Source organism: Saccopteryx bilineata, chromosome 12 (assembly GCF_036850765.1).
Source record: "Saccopteryx bilineata isolate mSacBil1 chromosome 12, mSacBil1_pri_phased_curated, whole genome shotgun sequence".
In the NCBI taxonomy this organism is placed as follows: Eukaryota; Metazoa; Chordata; class Mammalia; order Chiroptera; family Emballonuridae; genus Saccopteryx; species Saccopteryx bilineata.
This window is the reverse complement of record NC_089501.1, coordinates 2,495,337-2,515,816: the sequence shown is the minus strand read 5'-3', so window position 1 is coordinate 2,515,816 and position 20,480 is coordinate 2,495,337. Positions and strand designations below refer to the sequence as shown.

Sequence of the window (20,480 nt, the reverse complement as noted above, 5' to 3'; positions counted from 1 at the left end):
ATTTGGGGCCAACTGCACTCATGGTTAAATACTGTGTGTGTGTGTGCACACAAAAGCAGACTCACAGTGAGCCAAGTTAATATGCCTGGGCTGAAAATGGCTAAGCCCAGGAGGATTAGTTATACAGATTTTGCTGCTCTGAAAGGCAACCTAATCACTATCATCAATTTTAATGCTTCAAGACTTCTTGTGAACATGGAAGCTTTAAAAGATTAGCCATTTGTGCATTTGCATCCAGTGCCGAGCAGCACACATTTGTTTTCCTGATATGTTGTGCCTGTTTTATTGTCATATGTTGTTTGACATTCAGAAAATAGCACGCTGTTTTAATCAACAACTCAACACCGCATTAAAACTTGATGGTCCATAGCTTTGTAGCAAAAGGAGGTGGGGGCAGAGGGGGAGAATGGAGCTGGGAGAGGAAATGACAATCATAGTTTAGCAACAAACCGAGGCTTGTTCTGATGGGATTTATTCCTGGGAATACAGAAACTCTCAGTGTTTTTCTCAATCTGCATGTGTCAGTCTTGGAACAACTTAGTGAAAGAAGGAAACTGGCTAAACAAGTTTCTGTCTGGCCTCGGAGGTGGACAGGGCTGGTAACTGGACCTCCAGCGCGTCATGAATAATGAAGAAGTCTGCTCCTTCCAGAGTGTCGGTCACAGGAACTGTGTGGCAATTGTCCAGCAAACCAAAGATTACAGCACCTGGCCAGTAATCTTGTCAGGGAAACAAACAAAGCTGAGAATGAGGTCAATGGCAGGTGTCCTCAGGGAGGTGGGATGCAAAGTGAAGAAGCAAGTTGGGTGGTGGGAGGGCAGAAAAGAGGGAGAATGTAGGGAATATCCTTACCCTTCCAAAGACCAGTTCATTCGGAAGGTTAAACTGAGGGAAGTGAGCTGGGTGGTTTCATAGAAAAAAGAGTGGACTGATTTCCTCAAAAGGCTAGGAGTTTCTACAAGGGAATATGGATATGAAAAGAGCTGACGTTAAGTCTTCTTTCTAGAGGCATCTGCCATGTTACATTATTTAATTTATCAAGAATATATTTCTCTTTTTATTATTATGTGGAATGGTAGTGACAGAAAAAGCCTAAAATGCTGTGAGCAGCAACTTCCTAGTCAGGTACTAGGGGAACTTCTAAAGGAATCCTTACTTTTTTGTTGTTGTTTTGGAGAGAGAGAGACAGACAGAGACAGGCAGGGACAGACAGGCAGGAAAGGAGAGAGATGAGAGGCATCAATTCTTCATTGTGCCACCTTAGTTGTTCATTGATTGCTTTCTTTTTTTTTTTTTTTGTGACAGAGAGATAAACAGAGAGAGGGACAGACAGACAGGAAGGGAGAGAGATGAGAAGCATCGGTTCTTCATTGATTGCTGTCTCATATGTGCCTTGACCCGGGGGACTCCAGCAGAGTGAGTGACCCCTTGCTCAAGCCAGCAACCTGGGCTTCAAGCTGGATGAGCTCATGCTCAAGCCGGGGACCTCGGGTGTTGGAATATGGGTCCTCTGCGTCCCAGTCCAACGCTTTATCCACTGCGCCACCGCCCGGTCAGGCGATTGCTTTCTTATATGTGCTTTGATGGGGGGGGGGACTACAGCAGAGCGAGTGACCTCTTGCTCAAGTTAGTGACCTTGGGCTTCAAGCCAGCGACCTTTGGGCTCAAGTCAGTGACCATGGGGTCATGTCTATGATTCCACACTCAAGCCAGCAACCCCGCACTCAAGCTGGTGACCTTGGGGTTTCGAACCTGGGTTCTCTGCATCCCAGTCTGATGCCCTATCCACTGTGCCACCACCTGGTCAGGCTTAAATTTTCAATATCCATACTTATTTTAATTTTTTGTGGTAAAAGTGTGGCATGGTTATTGTAAAAAAATGTAAGATACTGAAAAATACAGACTTTTTTTTGAAAAATCGGGGAATCCTCTAACTTACTGAGGGAAGCCTTTCACTGGGCTATCTGAAAATGATCAGGTTCAAGTTAGAAGGTGCTTAGAATGAATTGGGAGACTCCCAAGGTATTTTCTAGTGGTCTCTGGAGTCCTCTATAATTTCTGTGTTTTTCTGAAGGGGAAGAGAAAAGTAGTTCCCCTCTCACCGCCCCCCCCCCCCCAAAAGCCGTAGCTATTCCGGAGCCACGGGGGATGCTGACGCTGGTCAGGCAGGTCCAGGCCAGGTGGGCATTCAGCAGTGTTCCTGTGTTCCGCACAGCCTTCCTTTCCCCCGGAATGCTTCCTCCCTAACGGAGCAGACTGAGAGGGCTGGGCAATCTGTCTGGGAAGGGAATTCACACCTCTCATGGTATGGAGCTTGTGTACTGTTGGAAGAGGCGGGGAGAGAGGGTTTGTTCCCGAGCGTTCACCACCGCGATGAAATGCTATAGTGACGAGAGGTCACTGGGCATTTAACCCAAACCAAATTTAGCAAGTGGAACAAGCCTCTAATTGGAGACCTGGATTCCACATTAAAAACCATTCTCCACCTGATACCTTTGAAAGATGCTGCTGTAGTATCTAAATTTCATAGATTTCACGGTTAGGTGCCCAAGTAGCTAACCGTGAAGCAGTGATACAGCGCGCAGCTGCCGCCAGCAGCCCGGGCAGAGGGGCTCGGTGAGGTAGGAGGCAGCGTTTCTCTTTCAGGTTCCCTGCTTCCCTAGTTTGTACCCTTTAACTCCCTCCAGGTCCCTCAGTCTGTCTACCCCAATAATCTTCTTAGTGGGCTTCTGTTGTTTTTGTCCCTGAATAAGAACCCAGATACTGATCAGGTGGTCTGCCCCGTCCTTACTCTCAGTCAGTGAGGGTCCGGTGAGACTGACAGCCCTCTGACTGTGGGGTGAAGCAGGTGAGCCAGCCTTAGGCCACTCATTTCATCTTATTTCATGGTCACATTATGGGTCCAGAGATGAGCCCACCACGCAGGCAGAACCTAGAAGAAGCAGTGAGAGTTTTGTGGGTGCTTCTGAAAAATAGGCTCTAACTTTCTTCTCTGGACCGGACACCCAGGCAGCACACGGCTGAAGCTGCTACCTCCTCTTGCAGCCACAGGCAGCAGGGATTAGCTCTATCAATGCAATGAGTGGTCTGAAAGCTGGGACAGGGCGGGGCGGGGGGTTAAAAAAAGTATGTTTGGTGATATCATCTGAGCCCTAAATCCAGCTATGCCTTAGAGCCAGTCTTACCATGGAATTTTAACAGCGGCTTGTCACTAAATTCTTTTTCTTAAGCCAACATTGTGACAAGTTTTCTGCCATTTGCAGTCAGAATATGGAAATACTCAGGAACCTCTTGTTTAGTCTCATTAACCCGTATCAAGATCTGCTTTTCATGGAAAGATCATCTATTGCAAATTCTGAATACCTAACAATGCTTCAAAGTACGACTCACTCCTTCAAGAGGGTTTTCAGTTTTCAGCATCCCTTCGGCAGACATTGAGCTCCTCTGGTGCAGAGAGGCGTGGGGGGGGGGTGCTGGGAGGAAAGGAGAACAGTTTGGTGTCTAGCTTGGCCATTCAGATCAGTTCCAACTTTGATAACGGCAGAGTAAATTGTATCTGATTAATCTTCCCGCCAAAGACAATTATAAATTCTGAACCCTAACCAGAATAATAACAGTAAAACACATTTTAAAGTCCTGGAGAGCAACCAAAATGATTTGATTCCGCAAACAAAAACTGAAGAAGCTCTGACCCTTGAAGAACAGCAGTCACGCTGGGTGATTGGTCAGGCTCTTTCTCTGAGAGCACTATCCACTTCCTATGGTGGATGGAGACGGGGCTCAAACAGAAAGTGGCAGTTCTACTGGGCTGAGGAGTCAGTAGCTGGAGTTGGGTTTTCCACTGCAACTGGAAATTAAGGGGAGAGCATCCCAGGAAAAGGGGAGCCTCAGATGGGAAGTTCCCAGATCTGTACACAAACTTCCCTCAGATCCCCCGCTGACTCCTGATCTGTGCACTTGCAGAGGGGAGACACAGGGAGCCTGGGGAAGCAACAGCTGGAATGCTGGAACATCTGCTGCCTTGTGTTGGGAGACGAAGGTTAGAGTTCAACTCCTATTAAATTAGGGAAGCATGGTAAACACCTACAACTTTCTATTGAAACCGCAAAAGGGCACAGTTTAGGAGTAAGGATTACTCTCCAGGACTAAAGGCTCTGCTCTAGGAATAAAGGCAAAACCAAAATAGACCTTGTCCTAACAGTCTAAAACCAAGTCTTCATAGCTGTGCTATTTAATACTGTAACCTCTAGGTACATGTAGTCTTTGAAACTTAATTAAAATTAAATATACTTCAAAATGTAGTTTCCAAGCCACATATCAAATGCTTATAGTGGTAAATGATTATTATATTGGACTTCACACATTAAAGAACATTTCTGTCATCAAAAAAGTACTATTGGATGATGTGGCTCCATAGGATTGAAATAATATGTGAATAATTTAACTGCTTACTGTAACAAATCTCATTTTTCTTCTGAGGAAGATAGAAGAATCCAAAATCTCTTTAATTTATTTTCCATAAAGCTCAATATATAATAAAAATATTACTAAGTGCACAAAGCAAGAAAATGCATCCCATAGCAGAGAGAAACAATGGTCGATAAATACAGAGTCACATAGGACTCAGATGTTAGAATAAACATAGAATATCTATGGTAAATATGTTGAAGAATCTAGAGGAAAATATGGACATAGAAGGTAGAGATGGAAACTTTCAAGAGAGATGTGAAAACTTCAGAAAAGAAACAAAATAGAAATCCTGGAACTAAAAAATACAATATCTGAAATTGAAAACTCATTGGTTAGAAAATAACAGTATAATGAATACAACATACGAAATTACCAGAGAACTCAAAGACAATAGGTATTATCCAAACAAGGAGAAGAAAAACGATTAAAAGAAAAAGAACAGGGTCTCAATGATTGGTTAGATACTATCAAGCAATCTAACATACATGAAATGAGAGTCCCAGAAGAATTCTTGAAAGAGAGAATGAAATAGAAAAAGTATTTGAAGAAATGTTGGCTGAAAATTTTTCAAATTTGATAACTGGTCAAAACCAGTTATCTCAGCAAATCCCAAATAGCATAATTTCAGCCATCTAGATGCCTTTGACCTCAACCCAGCCTTACCCATTTACTACAAGGTGCAGGGGAACTTCTAAAGGTACAATGAGGCCTGAATTAAGGACCCGAGTACTCAGAAGCAGTGCTAGTGCTGGCAGAATCCCCGCGCTTTCTTCTCGGAATCTGGTTGGCTCCAGGAAACGACTCTAGGCCACTCCTCCTACGGATGGCCATTCTCTTTCAGGCCACCCTGCAGTGGGTTCTTCACACATTTTGGAAGTATTAGGTGGATTTGACTTCAGATTTAATTCAGTCTGAAAGAAATGTTTTCTTTAGATGGAGACTAACAATGATTTTTGAGAGCGAGAGAACATGGGATGAAGGTTGGGGGAAGAAACAAAGGAAAGTTAACTCAAAGCACCAATTACCCTTATCAGAATCGGGTCTAGTGAATGGAATGAAGAAAATATTAGCAGGAGTTAGCCTCAGTGACTCAGATTCCTGCTGGGCCCTCCTTAGTCACATGGGTGAGGTGCATGTGAGTATCTACAGCACCTACAATGCTTTTCTTGGCACACACACACACACACACACACACACACACACCTGAAATTCCAGAGGTAGGGTTGCCTCCAGGGTTGGTTGATTCAGCAGCTTAATGATGTCAACAGGGATCCATGTTCTCTCCTGCCCTGTTCTGCTCTTCTCCACAGAGCTTTTATCTTAAGTTTGAGTTTTAAACACGCTGCTGGGGCACGGGCCATATATATAGACTTGTTGACATAGAGCAAGTGAAAGAAAAAGCAAGAAGACGCCTCAAGCAAGGAATATAAGTTCTTCATTTAGTCCAAGTCAGCCAACTTAAGTTGTACCTATAAGGGAAAAAGTATTTATCTTAGATGCTAGTAATAGGATTTTAGAACAGATATGCGAAAGTAACTATAACTTCAGTTTCTCAAAAAAAAAAAAGAAAAAAAAATCTCTTTGATATCAGAGAGATTCCGGGGTTACATTATCTCGATAATTTAGAATTAAATCTCCCACAGCAACAGTAAATTACATTTTTGTTTGTTTTATGTTACTAAAGAGTAAACCGATGGGCCTGAAGGTGCTGTTGAAACTCATTACCTGAATCATGGGGCTGTCTGTAGTATCAGACATTTCTCCAACCCTTCCCAATGGGTCTGAGAGGCAGCAATTTCTGTATTTGAAACAGTGTGTAAGCATTTTAGGTAATGAGTGACAATAAACATAGGGTCAATGATGGCGTTAGTCCACTCACACACAGTACCACCCAGAAAGTATTGAGGGCTCTAACAACAACAAAATTTAAAACAATAAGAACAAAACAAAATGGAAGAGAACCTTGAATTGAAAATTATGGGAAGAGTTTTGATCAAAAATATAAATGAAAAATAAGCAAATTATAAAAAAATATCTAAATGACAATAAATTATATGACTACTCTTAGTCATTCTGTTGTGTTGTGAAACCAGTTTGCTAAGTGTGTTTTTCACACTCAACTGGATTTGTGTTCTGGTTTGGCCTAGCCACTGTGGTGCATGGAATGTACCTGGGGAGTGAGAAAAACAGTGACACACACCTGTGATCTACTCGTCAGGATGAGGTCACAGCTTGCATTCTAAGAATTAATAATTAAGTCACAATGAAGTGAAAATGCTGTTTTCTTTGGTGAAAGGGAAACTCAGCAAGTTCAGTCTCACTGTTTACATACTGACTTGGTTTTACTTAATTAATACCTGCAGACTTGGTTTAGTTACCGAAGGTACAACTAACAAGTTTAAAAGTTAGGTCCTGCATCGTTTCTTTTACTATTAAAGGGCATCGGTCACACTGCCATTCACCTGGTGATCTTACAGGCCCTCTGGCTGCCCAGTGGCTTCACTTATTACCCCGAGGCAATAAATGAGAGGGTGGATACCCAAGCAGAAATGAAGTGGGGGTAGAACGCACAGAGAAATCACTGGAGGGCAATGGCCCAGACGAGGCGGAAAGATGTGGTGAGGAGCAGACACAGAAAAACATCCAGAGAAAACTGGCCTAAAGCAATCCTTAGTGGGGGAATTCTTTTCAAACTATGATGTTTGGCACACTAGGAAATAAGGAGACAAAAGTAAAAATCCATGCCAGACTCAGCGAACAGCAGCTGGGACCCAGGAGCCCCAAGTACAGTCCTGAGCATAGAGACAATACTGCTGGTTAAGCATTGTTCTCTACAGCCAGGCCGCACACAGAGGGTCACCACTGAGTGAAGGACAACTAGAACTGGCTTATGTGTATGCCTTTGAAAAGCAGGAATAATGCTTTCTGGACACAGACACTTATTTTGAAATCTTTCTAATGGCAACTCCATTCACAAGCTGTGACCCAAACACACTCAAGTTGAAATCTCTCCTTTTCATCCCTGGTCACTTCTGCTGCCCACGCTCACAGCAGGGTTCTTGGTGCCTCAGACTCTTGGAGAACCTCCGTCTCTGCCTGAATTTAATTCTTTTGCAGCTCTGTCAACTATTCACCACCCTGCACACCGAAGATAAGGAGATGGGAGTGCCTGCTCCTCGGGCCCTGGTGCAGCATCCAAACCTTCCTGGAAAAGTGGCTGCCCCTCTGAGCTTCTGGTGGCGTTGTTGCAATCCACTGGCTTCCCAGACACTCCCTCTCACTCCCCGAGGACTTTGCCTTCTAGGCCACAATATTCTTTTACATCTCAACCCACCATCCTTCCAGGAGATGTTACTCTATTCATGAATTACCTAGTCAATACTCTGGCCTCTCAAATTCCTTAATCTACTCTACAACCTCCAGCACCCACTTCTCTGTCATACCTTAGACCTTGTCGTTGATCAAATCTCCCACTCTGACTACAACTCTCTCATTCTGTCTAGTCTAAGCAGCTTATTCACTCCACTGTCCCCGTCTTATTGAGGCCCTTAGCCGGCCCCTGTACATGTGCTTATCCATCAAGTCACTCTGTCTTTGTTTGCCTTTGAAGCCATGTTACATTCAATGGTCCATTATGTCAATCACTATCTTGCCAATGTCTTAAGCTTACTGGCCTATCGTGCCCTTTCATTGCACTAGCCTGGGGAAATACAATCCTGAAAAAAACTCAACAACTTAACTTCTTCACATCTTCTTCTAGGCAGCAAGGCACAGCTGGAGAAGAAAGTCCCCCAGCTGATCAGTCTTCACTGTCATCATCCCCACTGATTCAAACCACCTCCACCCTGGGAAACCCCCCTGTCCTCTTGCCTACTCATGCTTCAGTCTCTGAAACGAGCATTTCAAACAATTTTCTCAAGGCCTTAGTCCCCATCTCATCCGTCACTGGTGGCAGCTGTCTTTGCTCCTTTCACAGATGAAATAGAGGCCCTTGGGTGGGGATGATCTCACTTCCTGCCATCTGCACCTATAAACCGACTTGCACATGTGCTTATCCTTTGTTCTTTCCTTCTGACAAAATGGAAGTGACGTCCCTCCTCTCAGAGAGGTCCGCTCTCTTTCTCATGTCATGGGTTACAACCTTCTCAAAAAAGGTATGTGGCCAATTATCCCCCTTTTCTATCTTTGATCTGTTCTCTTAATTGTCATCTAAACAAGCTCTAGTTACTCCCAGTCTGTAAAATCCCATTTCTGGATCCCAACTTTTCTTCATGGTTCTACTCTTTTCCTCTCCTTCCTCCACAACCAACTGGTTGGAAGAGTTGTGCATAATCACTGTTTGCCCTTACTCAACACCTGTTTACTCATCGGCTTTCTCAAACTGGTTTTCCCCCTACTCCTCTATTAAATCTATTTATTCTCAAAGTATCTAGTGACCTCCATGCCCATAAATCACATGGATACTCCTCAGTCTTTATGTTAGGTGACCTCTCAGTGGACTTTAACTAAGCTGACCCTTCCTTCTCTTTGAGAAAAACTATCATATATGTTCTTGGTATCCAAGCTCCTGCTTTCTTCTGGTTTTCTTTTTTTTTTTTTTTCTGTATTTTTTTTTTTTCTGAAGCTGGAAACTGGGAGAGACAGTCAGACAGACTCCCGCATGTGCCCGACCAGGATCCACCCGGCACGCCCACCAGGGGCAACGCTCTGCCCACCAGGGGGCGATGCTCTGCCCCTCCGGGGTTGTGGCTCTGCCGCGACCAGAGCCACTCTAGCGCCTGGGGCAGAGGCCAAGGAGCCATCCCCAGCACCCGGGCCATCTTTGCTCCAATGGAGCCTTGGCTGCGGGAGGGGAAGAGAGAGACAGAGAGGAAGGAGGGGGTGGGGGTGGAGAAGCAAATGGGCGCTTCTCCTATGTGCCCTGGCTGGGAATCGAACCCGGGTCCCCCGCACGCCAGGCCGACGCTCTACCACTGAGCCAACTGGCCAGGGCCTCTTCTGGTTTTCTTCCCACATCTGTGGCTACATTTCTCTGTCACACTGCCAAATTTGCCTCTTCTACTTAATCTTAAAATGTTGGAACTGCTCAGGCTCGACCTTGGCTCCTCTTCCCTTCTCACTCTACACCCTCTGACTCAGTCAACTGATTTCCTTGCATGGTCACATCTTCATGCTGTGAGCTCTCAAGTGTGTATGACTGCCCAGACTTTTCTTGAATCTCCAGAGCCACTCAGCTGCCTGTTTTAAACTCTGCTTAGATAGCACAAGCATATGTGTCTAGAACTAAACTCATAGTCTTTCCCATCATGCTGGAGATCTTACATTTTCCCTTCCAGATCCACTGTCCACCCAGGAGGCTGACTTGGTTGACTGTAGCTACTGGATCACTTGCCTCTGACTTCCATTTGGGTTTGGCTACTGGGGATCCCTGGCGAGAGATTGGGAAAGGGCGGAGAGAGAGTTGAAGGTGTTTATTTCCTTAGCTCCCTCTCTGTGGTGTTGCCACAGGCTGTCTGAGTCCCTTGATTGAAGGTCAGTGCTTCTCTCTTTCTTTTCTTTTTTTTTGTATTTTTCTGAAGCTGGAAACAGGGAGAGACAGTCAGACAGACTCCCGCATGCGTCCGACCGGGATCCACCTGGCACACCCACCAGGGGCGATGCTCTGCCCCTCTGGGGCGTCGCTCTGTTGTGACCAGAGCCATTCTAGCGCCTGGGGCAGAGGCCAAGGAGCCATCCCCAGCGCCCGGGCCATCTTTGCTCCAATGGAGCCTCAGCTGCAGGAGGGGAAGAGAGAGACAGAGAGGAGGGAGAGGGGGAGGGGTGGAGAAGCAGATGGGCACTTCTCCTGTGTGCCCTGGCCGGGATTCAAACCCAGGACTCCTACACGCCAGGCCAACGCTCTACCACTGAGCCAACCGGCCAGGGCCTCTTTTTTTTAAATATAGAAAGCTTCACAAATTTGCTTGTCATCCTTGTGCAGGAGCCATGCTAATCTTTTCTGTATCGTTCCAGTTTTAGTATGTGTGCTGCAGAAGCGAGCATGACTGCTTCTCTGAACTAATGCTTCTCCACATGGCCCTCCTCCTCAGCTGCTACTAGCCCTTGGTTAGTGCCTTCTCTCTTCTGATTTCCCTATACCCATCCAGACCATTGCAAATAGTTCCCTTTTAAAATTATTCTATTTTTTATTTTTATTAAGTATTATTATTATTTATTTATCTTTTCTTTTTTTTTTTGAAGGGAGGAGATGAGAAGCATCAACTTGTAGTTGCTTCACTCTAGTTCATTGATTGCTTCTCATATGTGCCTTTACTAGGGCCACCAGCCATGCCAGTGACGCCTTGCTCAAGCCAGTGACCTTGAGCTTCAAGCCAGTGAACTTTGAGCTCAAGCCAATGAGCCCATCCTCAAGCTGGAACCCCAAGGACCTCAGTGTTCCAAGTCGATGCTTTATCACTGTGCCACCACCAGTCAGTCAAAATTATTTTAATTTGAACACACAAACTGTTTATTACTGGCACTCTGACTGATACAATAATTGATACTGAAGTTGCACCAGGAATTAGATCTTCACAATGGGGTTCTGGTATTGAGTTGATCATGTTTGAGGAGTTAAAGGGATGACTTTGTGAAAGTGAGAGGTTCAAAGGATGGCAATAGATGCTAATAATCTATGCACGCAGTGTATTACAACCATTCAGATCATCAGTGCTCACAGCACGGGATGAAGAGTAAGTGGAGGGAGGGTACAACTTTGGGAGATCAAGAAACCATGGGATTTAGTTACTCGGTCAATGGCAGAGAATTTAAAGATTGTGGGGTCACCTGGTTTGTTTTTACAGCTCCAGAGTGCATATATAGGCAAAAAGGTGAATTAAGAGCTATGAATATATATGCTTTAAGAACCCTCATGGAAAATTAAGTCTCCATGGCAAGCTTGAAGGAATCTCTTAAAGTATAGTCCTTGTAGTTAACAACCAAGCCCTGGTCCTCATTGCAAGGGTTGCTGAGTTAACATGCCAATTAAAAGTTTAACCTTTTCAGGCCTGACAAGGCAGTGGTGCAGTGAATAGAGTGTTGGACTGGGATGCAGAGGACCCAGGTTTGAAACTCCAAGGTCACCAGCTTGAGCAAGGGGTCACTCGGTCTGCTGTAACCTCCCGGTCAAGGCACATATGAGAAAGCAATCAATGAACAACTAAGGTGCTGCAACAAAGAATTGATGCTTCTCATCTCTCTCCCTTCCTGTCTGTCCCTATCTGTCCCTTTCTCTGTGTCTCTGTCACACACACACACACAAAAGTTTTTAACCTTTTCAGATCTCTTATGCTAATGTAAGGCACTACTGGGATATGGATAATGCTGAGAACTTTGAATTTTAAATTCTCCTGAGCCCATTTTCTGCAAAAAATGCCTTTTCAGTAACTATACCTAGAGCAATCACCTCAAGAGTAGATAGATGCCTATGTTCCTTAGACCCATTCTCTCTTTCTCTTGTTTTGCTTCCAACTCCATACCAAAAATTAGATCTCAATCTAGTCCAGAAAGAGAAATAGAAAAGATCTGTGCCAGGATAAAGTAGCCTATCCACAAAAAGAGTTTTAAGATTTTGACAAAGGATATCAGGAGGAGCGAGAAGAACATATGTGTGAAGAGATTCTAAGGGTGTTAGACTGAAGAGGAAGATAGTGAGGCTCCATTAGGTTGAGTTTATTGACATGAGACATCACCTAAGATTCACGATTGTTCAAGTACTAAGGAGTGTTGTTAACAGTCTGTTCCTTTTGCTAATTAGAGGCTAGAGTCTGTGATGACCTATGGTTTTTTAGGCTAAAATTCTGTATATTCTTTGGCATCATGTAGAACAGTGGTTCATACAGAGTGGTGACCATGTCACCTGGGACCATCAACATCAACTGGGAACATGTTAGAAATAGAAATTCTTGAATCTTACCCCGAATTGACAGACTCAGAAACTCTGGGGATGAGGCCTGGGGATTTATGCTTTCATAAATTAATCTGATAATGCTAGGGTTTGGGAGCCATTGCTGTAAAGCAAATTTATATGTGCTTATGAAGCACCTGGGGATCTTGTTAAGACGTAGATTGTGATTTGGCAGGTCTAGGACAGGCCTGAGATTTCAATATGCTCTCAGGCAATGCCAAGATGCTGCTAGTCTGACTCTCACTTTGAGTGGCAAGGCTGTACGAGGAAGGACTCTAAAGGCTCAAGGAATGCTCTGGGAGGATGTGAAGAGCGTTTCACCAAGGCAGTAAAAATGCATTGGTAAAGGGGGTACCAGGCTTCTTCAACAGTAACTCTCTGAGCACCAGAGATGAGTGTGGATGCTGCAATGGAATGCTTTCCCTGCCTCATCGGGACCATCAGTGACAAGGTAAACACAATTACCTGAATTAATCGCAGGGATGGAGTGCAGTTGGATAGGCAGGGATCTGTGGCAATGGCTAAACCACCAGATTCCTAGAAATGAACTGGATGGGTAGTTTACTAAGTTCTTTCTTTTTTTTTTTTTAAGTGAGAATCAGAGAGAGAGAGAGACAGATGGACAGACAAGGACAGACAGACAGGCAGGGAGAGCGATGAGAAGCATCAACTCTTAGTTGCGGCACTTTAGTTGTTCATTGATTGCTTTCTCATATGTGCCTTGATGGGGGCTCCAGCCGAGCCATTGACCCCTTGCTCAAGCCAGGAATTGAAGCTCACCTCAAATGCTTCTTTTGCAGCTCTCTCAAGTATTCACCCCCCTGCACACCAAAGATAAGGAGAAGCCCAGTGACCTTGGACTTCAAGCCAGCAACCTCTGGGTTCAAGCCAGAGATCATGGGGTCATGTCTATGATCCCACACTGAAGCCTGTGACCTTGTGCTTTTGAACCTGGATCATCAGTGTCCCAGGTCAACTCTCTATCTCAGGGGTCCCCAAACTACGGCCCGCGGGCCACATGCGGCCCCCTGAGGCCATTTATCTGGCCCCCGCGGCACTTCTGGAAGGGTACATCTTTCATTGGTGGTCAGTGAGAGGAGCATAGTTCCCATTGAAATATTGGTCAGTTTGTTGATTTAATTTTACTTGTTCTTTATTTTAAATATTGTATTTGTTCCCGTTTTGTTTTTTTACTTTAAAATAAGATATGTGCAGTGTGCATAGGAATTTTTTCATAGTTTTTTTTATAATCCGGCCCTCCAACGGTCTGAGAGACAGTGAACTGGCCCCCTGTGTAAAAAGTTTGGGGACCCCTGCTCTATCTACTGCACCACCACCTAGTCAGGCCTAAGTTACTTCTTTATATATACACAGAGAAAAATTTTAGCTTTGTTGGGCAGAGATCTAACTTGTATTCCCACAATAAAAATATATGGCTTCTTACCCAGTTTCTAGACCAAAGCCAGTTCACAGACTCAGAGCCCTTTGAGAAAGGACCCTGCAACTTTCCCCAGGACTAGAGGGACCAGTGACCAACCATTTATCAGAGTGATTGGGCACTGGGGAAAGGGAACTATCCAGCTTTTTGGGGTGGTGTATGTGTGGGGAGGTGAGGGTTGTTATCTTATGCTGATCCCTAGACTAGAAATGCCTTCCATGTCCACTCTCACAATGAGTGCCATGAAGATCAGGTGATAGATCTTAAATTCAAAGGGTCCAGTGAGACCAGAGACCCACATAATCCCCTGCCCTAGAATGTCAAGTTCCAGTGCACACATTAAGTTAATTGACGGAATCCTCATGTTGGTTCCTAACAGCCTGAGGGCTATTATGGCAAGAATAACTAAGTAGAACCCCCTGGTACAAGCAAACCACTACCAAATAGCAAATCAAAAGCAATGTTTTATTCCTGTCCTCATTGGGAAAACCCACAAGCATGTATCTCCAGCTTCCTTCTTGCTTTTGACCCTTTGCATTTTCTTCCCTTCAGTGCCCTGCAGATCATGCCCCTGCCTACATCCTGCTCCTCTATGGAGCTTTTTCTGATTCGTCACTTTCACAGGAACTTCTCCCTGCCCAGAACTTCTCCATGGCCCATATTCACTTGAGGAGATATTGCTTATACTCTAAAACAATTGGGGCCCTGGCTGGTTGGTTCATTGGTAGAGCATCGACCTGGCATGTGGATGTCCTGGGTTCAACTTCTCATCAGGGCACATAGGAAAAGTGCCCATCTGTCTCTCCACACCTCCCCTTCTCACTTTTCTCTCTCTCTCTTCCCCTCCTGCAGCTATGGCTCAATTGGAGCAAGTTAGCCCTGGGTGCTGAGGATGGCTTCATAACCTCTGCCTCAGGTGCTAAGAAGAGCTTGGTTGCTGAGCAATGCAGCAACATGCCAGAGGGGCAGAGCATCTCCTCTTAATGGGCACCCAGCCAGGATGCATACAGGAGTCTGTCTGCCTCCCCTCCTCTCACTGAATTAATTAATTAATTAACTAATAAATCAATTGGTTAACCCTCATTAATGGTAAATGTAAGCTTGCCTTACAATTAAAAATATATATTTAAATACAAAAGTCAGGTGTGTTGGTTGTAAAGCACTATAACAATACAGAAGAATATAGACTATAAACTAACTCTTTTCGCTTCCTCTTCTCCAGAGGTAACCAGAGTTAAGTTTTCTACTTAATTCTCTATCTCTCTCTCTCTCACACACACACACACAATCTGATATATGGCTTTGTTTGCATGTCACATATAGAAATAACACTGTACCTATTATTTTGTGACTTGATTTTTCTACTCAAAAGTGTATCACAGACGTTATCTTATATCCTACAGATTCACCATATATATATATCTATATATATAGATATATATATATTTTAAATTAAACTTTCTATTTTGAGATAATGTTAGATTCACATGCAGTGGTAAAAAATAATATAGACAGATTTCCTGTACCCTTTACCCAGTTTTCCTCCATGGTAACACCTTACAGAATTATAGTACAATATTACAACTAGGATATTGGTATTGATACAATCCATCAATTTTATTCAGATGTCCCCAGCTTTACTTGTATGCATTTGTGTGTGTGTTCTATGCAATTTTGTCACGTGTGTAGGTTCATGTATGTACCATCACAGTTAAGATAGAGTCATTCCGCCTGACCTATGGTGGCGCAGTGGATAAAGCGTCGACCTGGAAATGCTGAGGTCGCCAGTTCGAAACCCTGGGCTTGCCTGGTCAAGGCACATATGGGAGTTGATGCTTCCAACCCCTCCCCCCTTCTCTCTCTCTCTCTCTCTCTCTCTCTCTCTCTCCTCTCTCTCTCCCTCTCTGTCTCTTTCCTCTCTAAAAATGAATAAATAAAATAAAAAAAAATAAAAATAAATAAAAAAAAAAGAAAAAAAAAAAGATAGAGTCATTCCATCACCAGGAGGATTGCTGTGTTGTCTTTTTATACTACATGCCTCCCTCTGGCTTCCTCCCCACCCCTGATTCCTGATAGTCCCCCCCCCCATCTATTCTCCACTTTTATTCTTTAATTTCAGAAATGTTATATTTACAGAATCATATAGTATATAACCTTTCAGATTTGGCTTTGTCATTCAGCATAACTTTGAGGATTTCAAGTTGTTAAAAATATCAACCTTTTTATTGTTGATTAGTAGTCTATGATATGGAGTACCACAGTTTGTTTAAACACTCAGCCATTGAAGGTCATTGGATTGTTTCCAGTTTGGGGTTATTATAAATAAAAGTTATGAACATTTATGTACAGCTTTTGTTTGAACATAAGTTTATATTTCTCTGGGACAAATGTCCAAGAGTATAATTGCTGGGTTGTAGGGTAGTTGCATGTTTAGGGAAAATAGGTACACTCAGATTCTATAGATGTTAAGTGTAAAGTGGTACAATATTTTAGGAGAGTAAATTGGCAGTTTATCATGTTTTAAAAATGCATATTAATTTTAACATAATTTTGCTTTGGAAACTATTTTATAGAAATATTTGTTTATTATACACACACACACACACAAACACAAACACACACACCAGTACATCCATTGCAGCATTATTTGTACTAGGAAAAAATTTTAAAACAACCAAAATGGCCATATAATACCATAAGCTATGGCTCTTTTTATTCTTTGGCATTGAGTTTGGTGCTAACTGCTATCTTACTTACTTACTTACTTACTTTATTTATTTATTTATGTTTGTATGTTTGTTTATTTATTGTGACAGAGAGAGACTCAGAGAGAGGGATAGATAGGGACAAACAGACAGTAAGGGAGAGAGATGAGAAGCATCAATTCTTCATTGCAGCACCTTAGTTGTTCATTGATTGCTTTCTCATATGTGCCTTGACCAGGGGGCTACAGCAGAGTGAGTGACCCCTTGTTCAAGCCAGTGACTTTGTGCTCAAGCTGGTGAGCCCATGCTCAAGCCGGCGACCTTAGGGTTTTGAACCTGGGTCCTCCACGTCCCAGTCAGATGCTCTATCCACTGCGCCACTGCCTATTCAGACACAGCTATCTTATTTCAATTTGAAACTCCTTCTGTAGAAATTAGAGTTTAAATACTTTTTTTCCACAAGATTTTTGATGATTTGCATTTCTTACTCTGGGCCTAATCACCATATTCTTTGCACAAAATACACACTTGAGTGCACAAAATACACACAAAATCTTTTGCTGATTTTTAGAATTTTTATATAGTTGATATTGTGGGTAACCTTTTATCTATTGGTCTTGATGTTTCAACATAGAACTTTTACATTTAGATTTCTATGTAATAAAATTTGTCACATTTTCCTCTAAGCCTTTTCATCTTGTTTTGGAAGAGTTATCCTACCTTCTATCATTATTTTATTCCTATTTTACTAGAGATATGTTGCACATACTAGTTTGTAAGTTGCCTCAAATCCTTTTTGTTTCTTCTTTTATTTTTACTTCCACCATCACCTCTTTTAATACTCTATCTCCAAATAGCATCACCTCTTTTTATTTATTTATTTATTTATTTATTTATTTATTTACAGATACGGAGAGAGAGTCAGAGAGAGGGATAGATAGGGACAGACAGACAGGAACAAAGAGAGATGAGAAGCATTAATCATTAGTTTTTTGTTGTGACACCTTAGTTGTTCATTGATTGCTTTCTCATATGTTTTGACCATGCGGCTACAACAGACCGAGTAACCCCTTGCTCGAGCCACCTTGGGTCCAAGCTGGTGAGCTCTGCTCAAACAAGATGAGCCCGTGCTCAGGCTGGTGACCTTGGGGTCTCGAACCTGGGTCCTTTGCATCCCAGTCTGATGTTCTATCCACTGCTCCACCACCTGGTCAGGCTCAAATCCTTTTTGGAAGAGATAAAGGATATATAGATCCTAAAAATAAATAAAAGTGCTGTATGAGAAATTGGAAATAATTTTTATTTATTTATAACTGTCATGTTTCTTGACAAATATAATTCTAGCTGTGCCACATACATTTTAAAGTGATACCAGAAGGAGTAATTATGCCATAATTTTAAAGGAGTATGAACACCTAAGGGAAAGGTGCTGTTTAAACACATTGCTAATAATGTGTTTGCACATTTTTCAAACTGCTCAAATTACATTCACGTGACTCAACAGCCTGACTTACACTGGCCTCCTTTGAGAAGGACAGAGAATGAGAGGAGGTCAGAATGCCACCCCACAGGAGGCTGTGAAGGCAAGGATGTTGTTTATCTTGCTACGGACAGAATAAAGAGTGCACCATTCAGCCATTGTGACAGTCATGATTATGTTGCCTAGTTGTGGGGTGCAAAGTGAAGAAAAGTATTTGGTCAAAGATTAGCACAAATATCAAAGTACTTAATCAGATTCAAAATTTAAGTTGATTTAGCAACAACAAAAATAAAATAATTGAGAAGTAAAAAATGAGATGAAGAAATGAAAATGGAGATTTATTCCACATGTTGTGGGTTGATATTTCCTTGGAAGGAGTGGACAAGAAGTTTTGATCTTTACAGCATCCACATATTAAAGTAATTTAACTAATTTAGACATGTTTGCCACTACCACAAAAAAAAATAAATTATAGTGGTCTCTAGACTGATAGCTAAAAAGCCAATTCACTGAAAAGGGAAGGATGTTGAAGGTACTCCCATTATGTAATCAGTACAGTATGTCAGTCCTAGTGGTCTGGTTAACCAAATGAGTGCACATTTAGTGAGATCTGATATAATTTTTTCCTAGAACTACCCTGCTCAATTACAGCAATATAGGTTTTACTGATCACAGGCTGCATAACTTAGAGATTGAGCATGGTTTTGGGGACAAAGATGCTTTTATGTCTTTTGGTCTTCTGTGGCCTATGAGAGAAGATGTGTCAGCAAAGCTAACATGGTTCCTTTCTTTACTTCCTTTTTTTAGGAAACTGTTTAAGGTTAAGTGATCATAGAACTTGAACAAACTTCTGTGCTCATTTAAGCAAGTCTCTTCATTTTACAGAAGAGGAAAGAGAAGAATAAAAGTTTCAACTTGTTGGTGGTCAGGCAGGAAGTTCCTGGCAAAGCTTGGAATATACATGTAGGCCAGCATTTCTTTCATTGTAGGACAATGCATGCTCCAAACATCCAGGCTGGATGGGACCTCTGGCCTATTTCAGGTAACTCAGACACTCTCATATTCTTTCCTAGATATAAAGCCATGTTGAGTTAATTGCATTGAACAACTAGAGGAATAAAGAAGGGATCCAGAAACTGGGTGTCTGGACCTGAGGTTAAAGCTTTCGTCTTTTTTGTTTTTCTTCCATTTAAGAGCTGAGTTTGAGTCTTTGCTTTGAAGATCAAGACGTGGCCATTTGTTGTAGAGAAGCCAGGTCACCTGCCCCTGCTCCATCTTGCTTGTTCTCTTTTTCTGCTGTCTCTGTAGTTTGAAAAATGCACAATAGCAAAAAGTTGGGGGAACTCTAAGCTGAGGGTAGGAGCATCACCAAAGAGTGGGAGAGATTTGCCTAAATGTTAATTGAGCATTACTCTTTTTAAGAGTTGCAATTGGCTTTATGTATTTTGTTTTTTCTCTATATATTTAGGAATCTGTAATTTCCTCCTAGGTCTAAGACAGTTTCTTAGGCCCTGAGAAGCCCCCAGGCTTAGGCACCATGCTTATAGCACCTGTGGGATGAAGGACCTGGAAGGAGTGGCATTCCTGTGCTGTGAGCATCTCCCCTCCGTTTCTACAGCCCCTGCCCCTCACCATCTCCCCCTGGAGCCTCTTAGTCAGGTTTGACTACACTGGGCTTAGGCACCATGCTTACAGCACCTGTGGGATTAAGGACCTGGAAGGAGAGGTATTCCTGTGCTGTGAGCATCTCCCCTCCGTTTCTACAGCCCCTCCCCTCACCATATCCCCCTGGAGCCTCTTAGTCAGGTTTGACTACACTGGGCTCAGGCACCATGCTTATAGCGCCTGTGGGATGAAGGACCTGGAAGGAGTGGCATTCCTGTGCTGTGAGCATCTCCCCTCCGTTTCTACAGCCCCAGCCCCTCACCATCTCCCCCTGGAGCCTCTTAGTCAGGTTTGACTACACTGGGCTTAGGCACCATGCTTACAGCACCTGTGGGATTAAGGACCTGGAAGGAGAGGCATTCCTGTGCTGTGAGCATCTCCCCTCCGTTTCTACAGCCCCTCCCCTCACCATATCCCCCTGGAGCCTCTTAGTCAGGTTTGACTACACTGAATGGGGATCCTGGAGTGAGTTAGACTTGCTGAAAATGACAAATTAGGAAACTTTGAGTAACGCAATCTCTTCTTATTCAAATCCATTTAAAAACAGGTTAGCAAGTCAGCTGTCTGTCACATCAAATTCCCCTTCCTTGCTTGCCAGCTTTCTTTTACCCCTGTATTTTTATTAACATCATACTGTAAATGTCATGCTGCTGAAGGCAGGGCTACAATGTACATGTGGCATTTCTTTGGCTACTCAATAGCCATTCTACCTTCCACATGACATCTGATTTCTCCTCCTGTGTGTGCAGTCTTAGGGGGGTATAAATCTAGGGGTCA

At 43.1% G+C, this 20,480-nt stretch overlaps 1 non-coding gene across 1 annotated transcript; it reads right to left on the bottom strand.

Moving 5' to 3' along the window:
• Positions 1-10,405: 10,405 nt before the first annotated feature.
• On the bottom strand, positions 10,406-10,512 carry LOC136316503 (U6 spliceosomal RNA). The gene has a single exon (XR_010727735.1). It is a non-coding gene; the product is annotated as a U6 spliceosomal RNA (small nuclear RNA).
• Between the last annotated feature and the right edge of the window lie 9,968 nt (positions 10,513-20,480).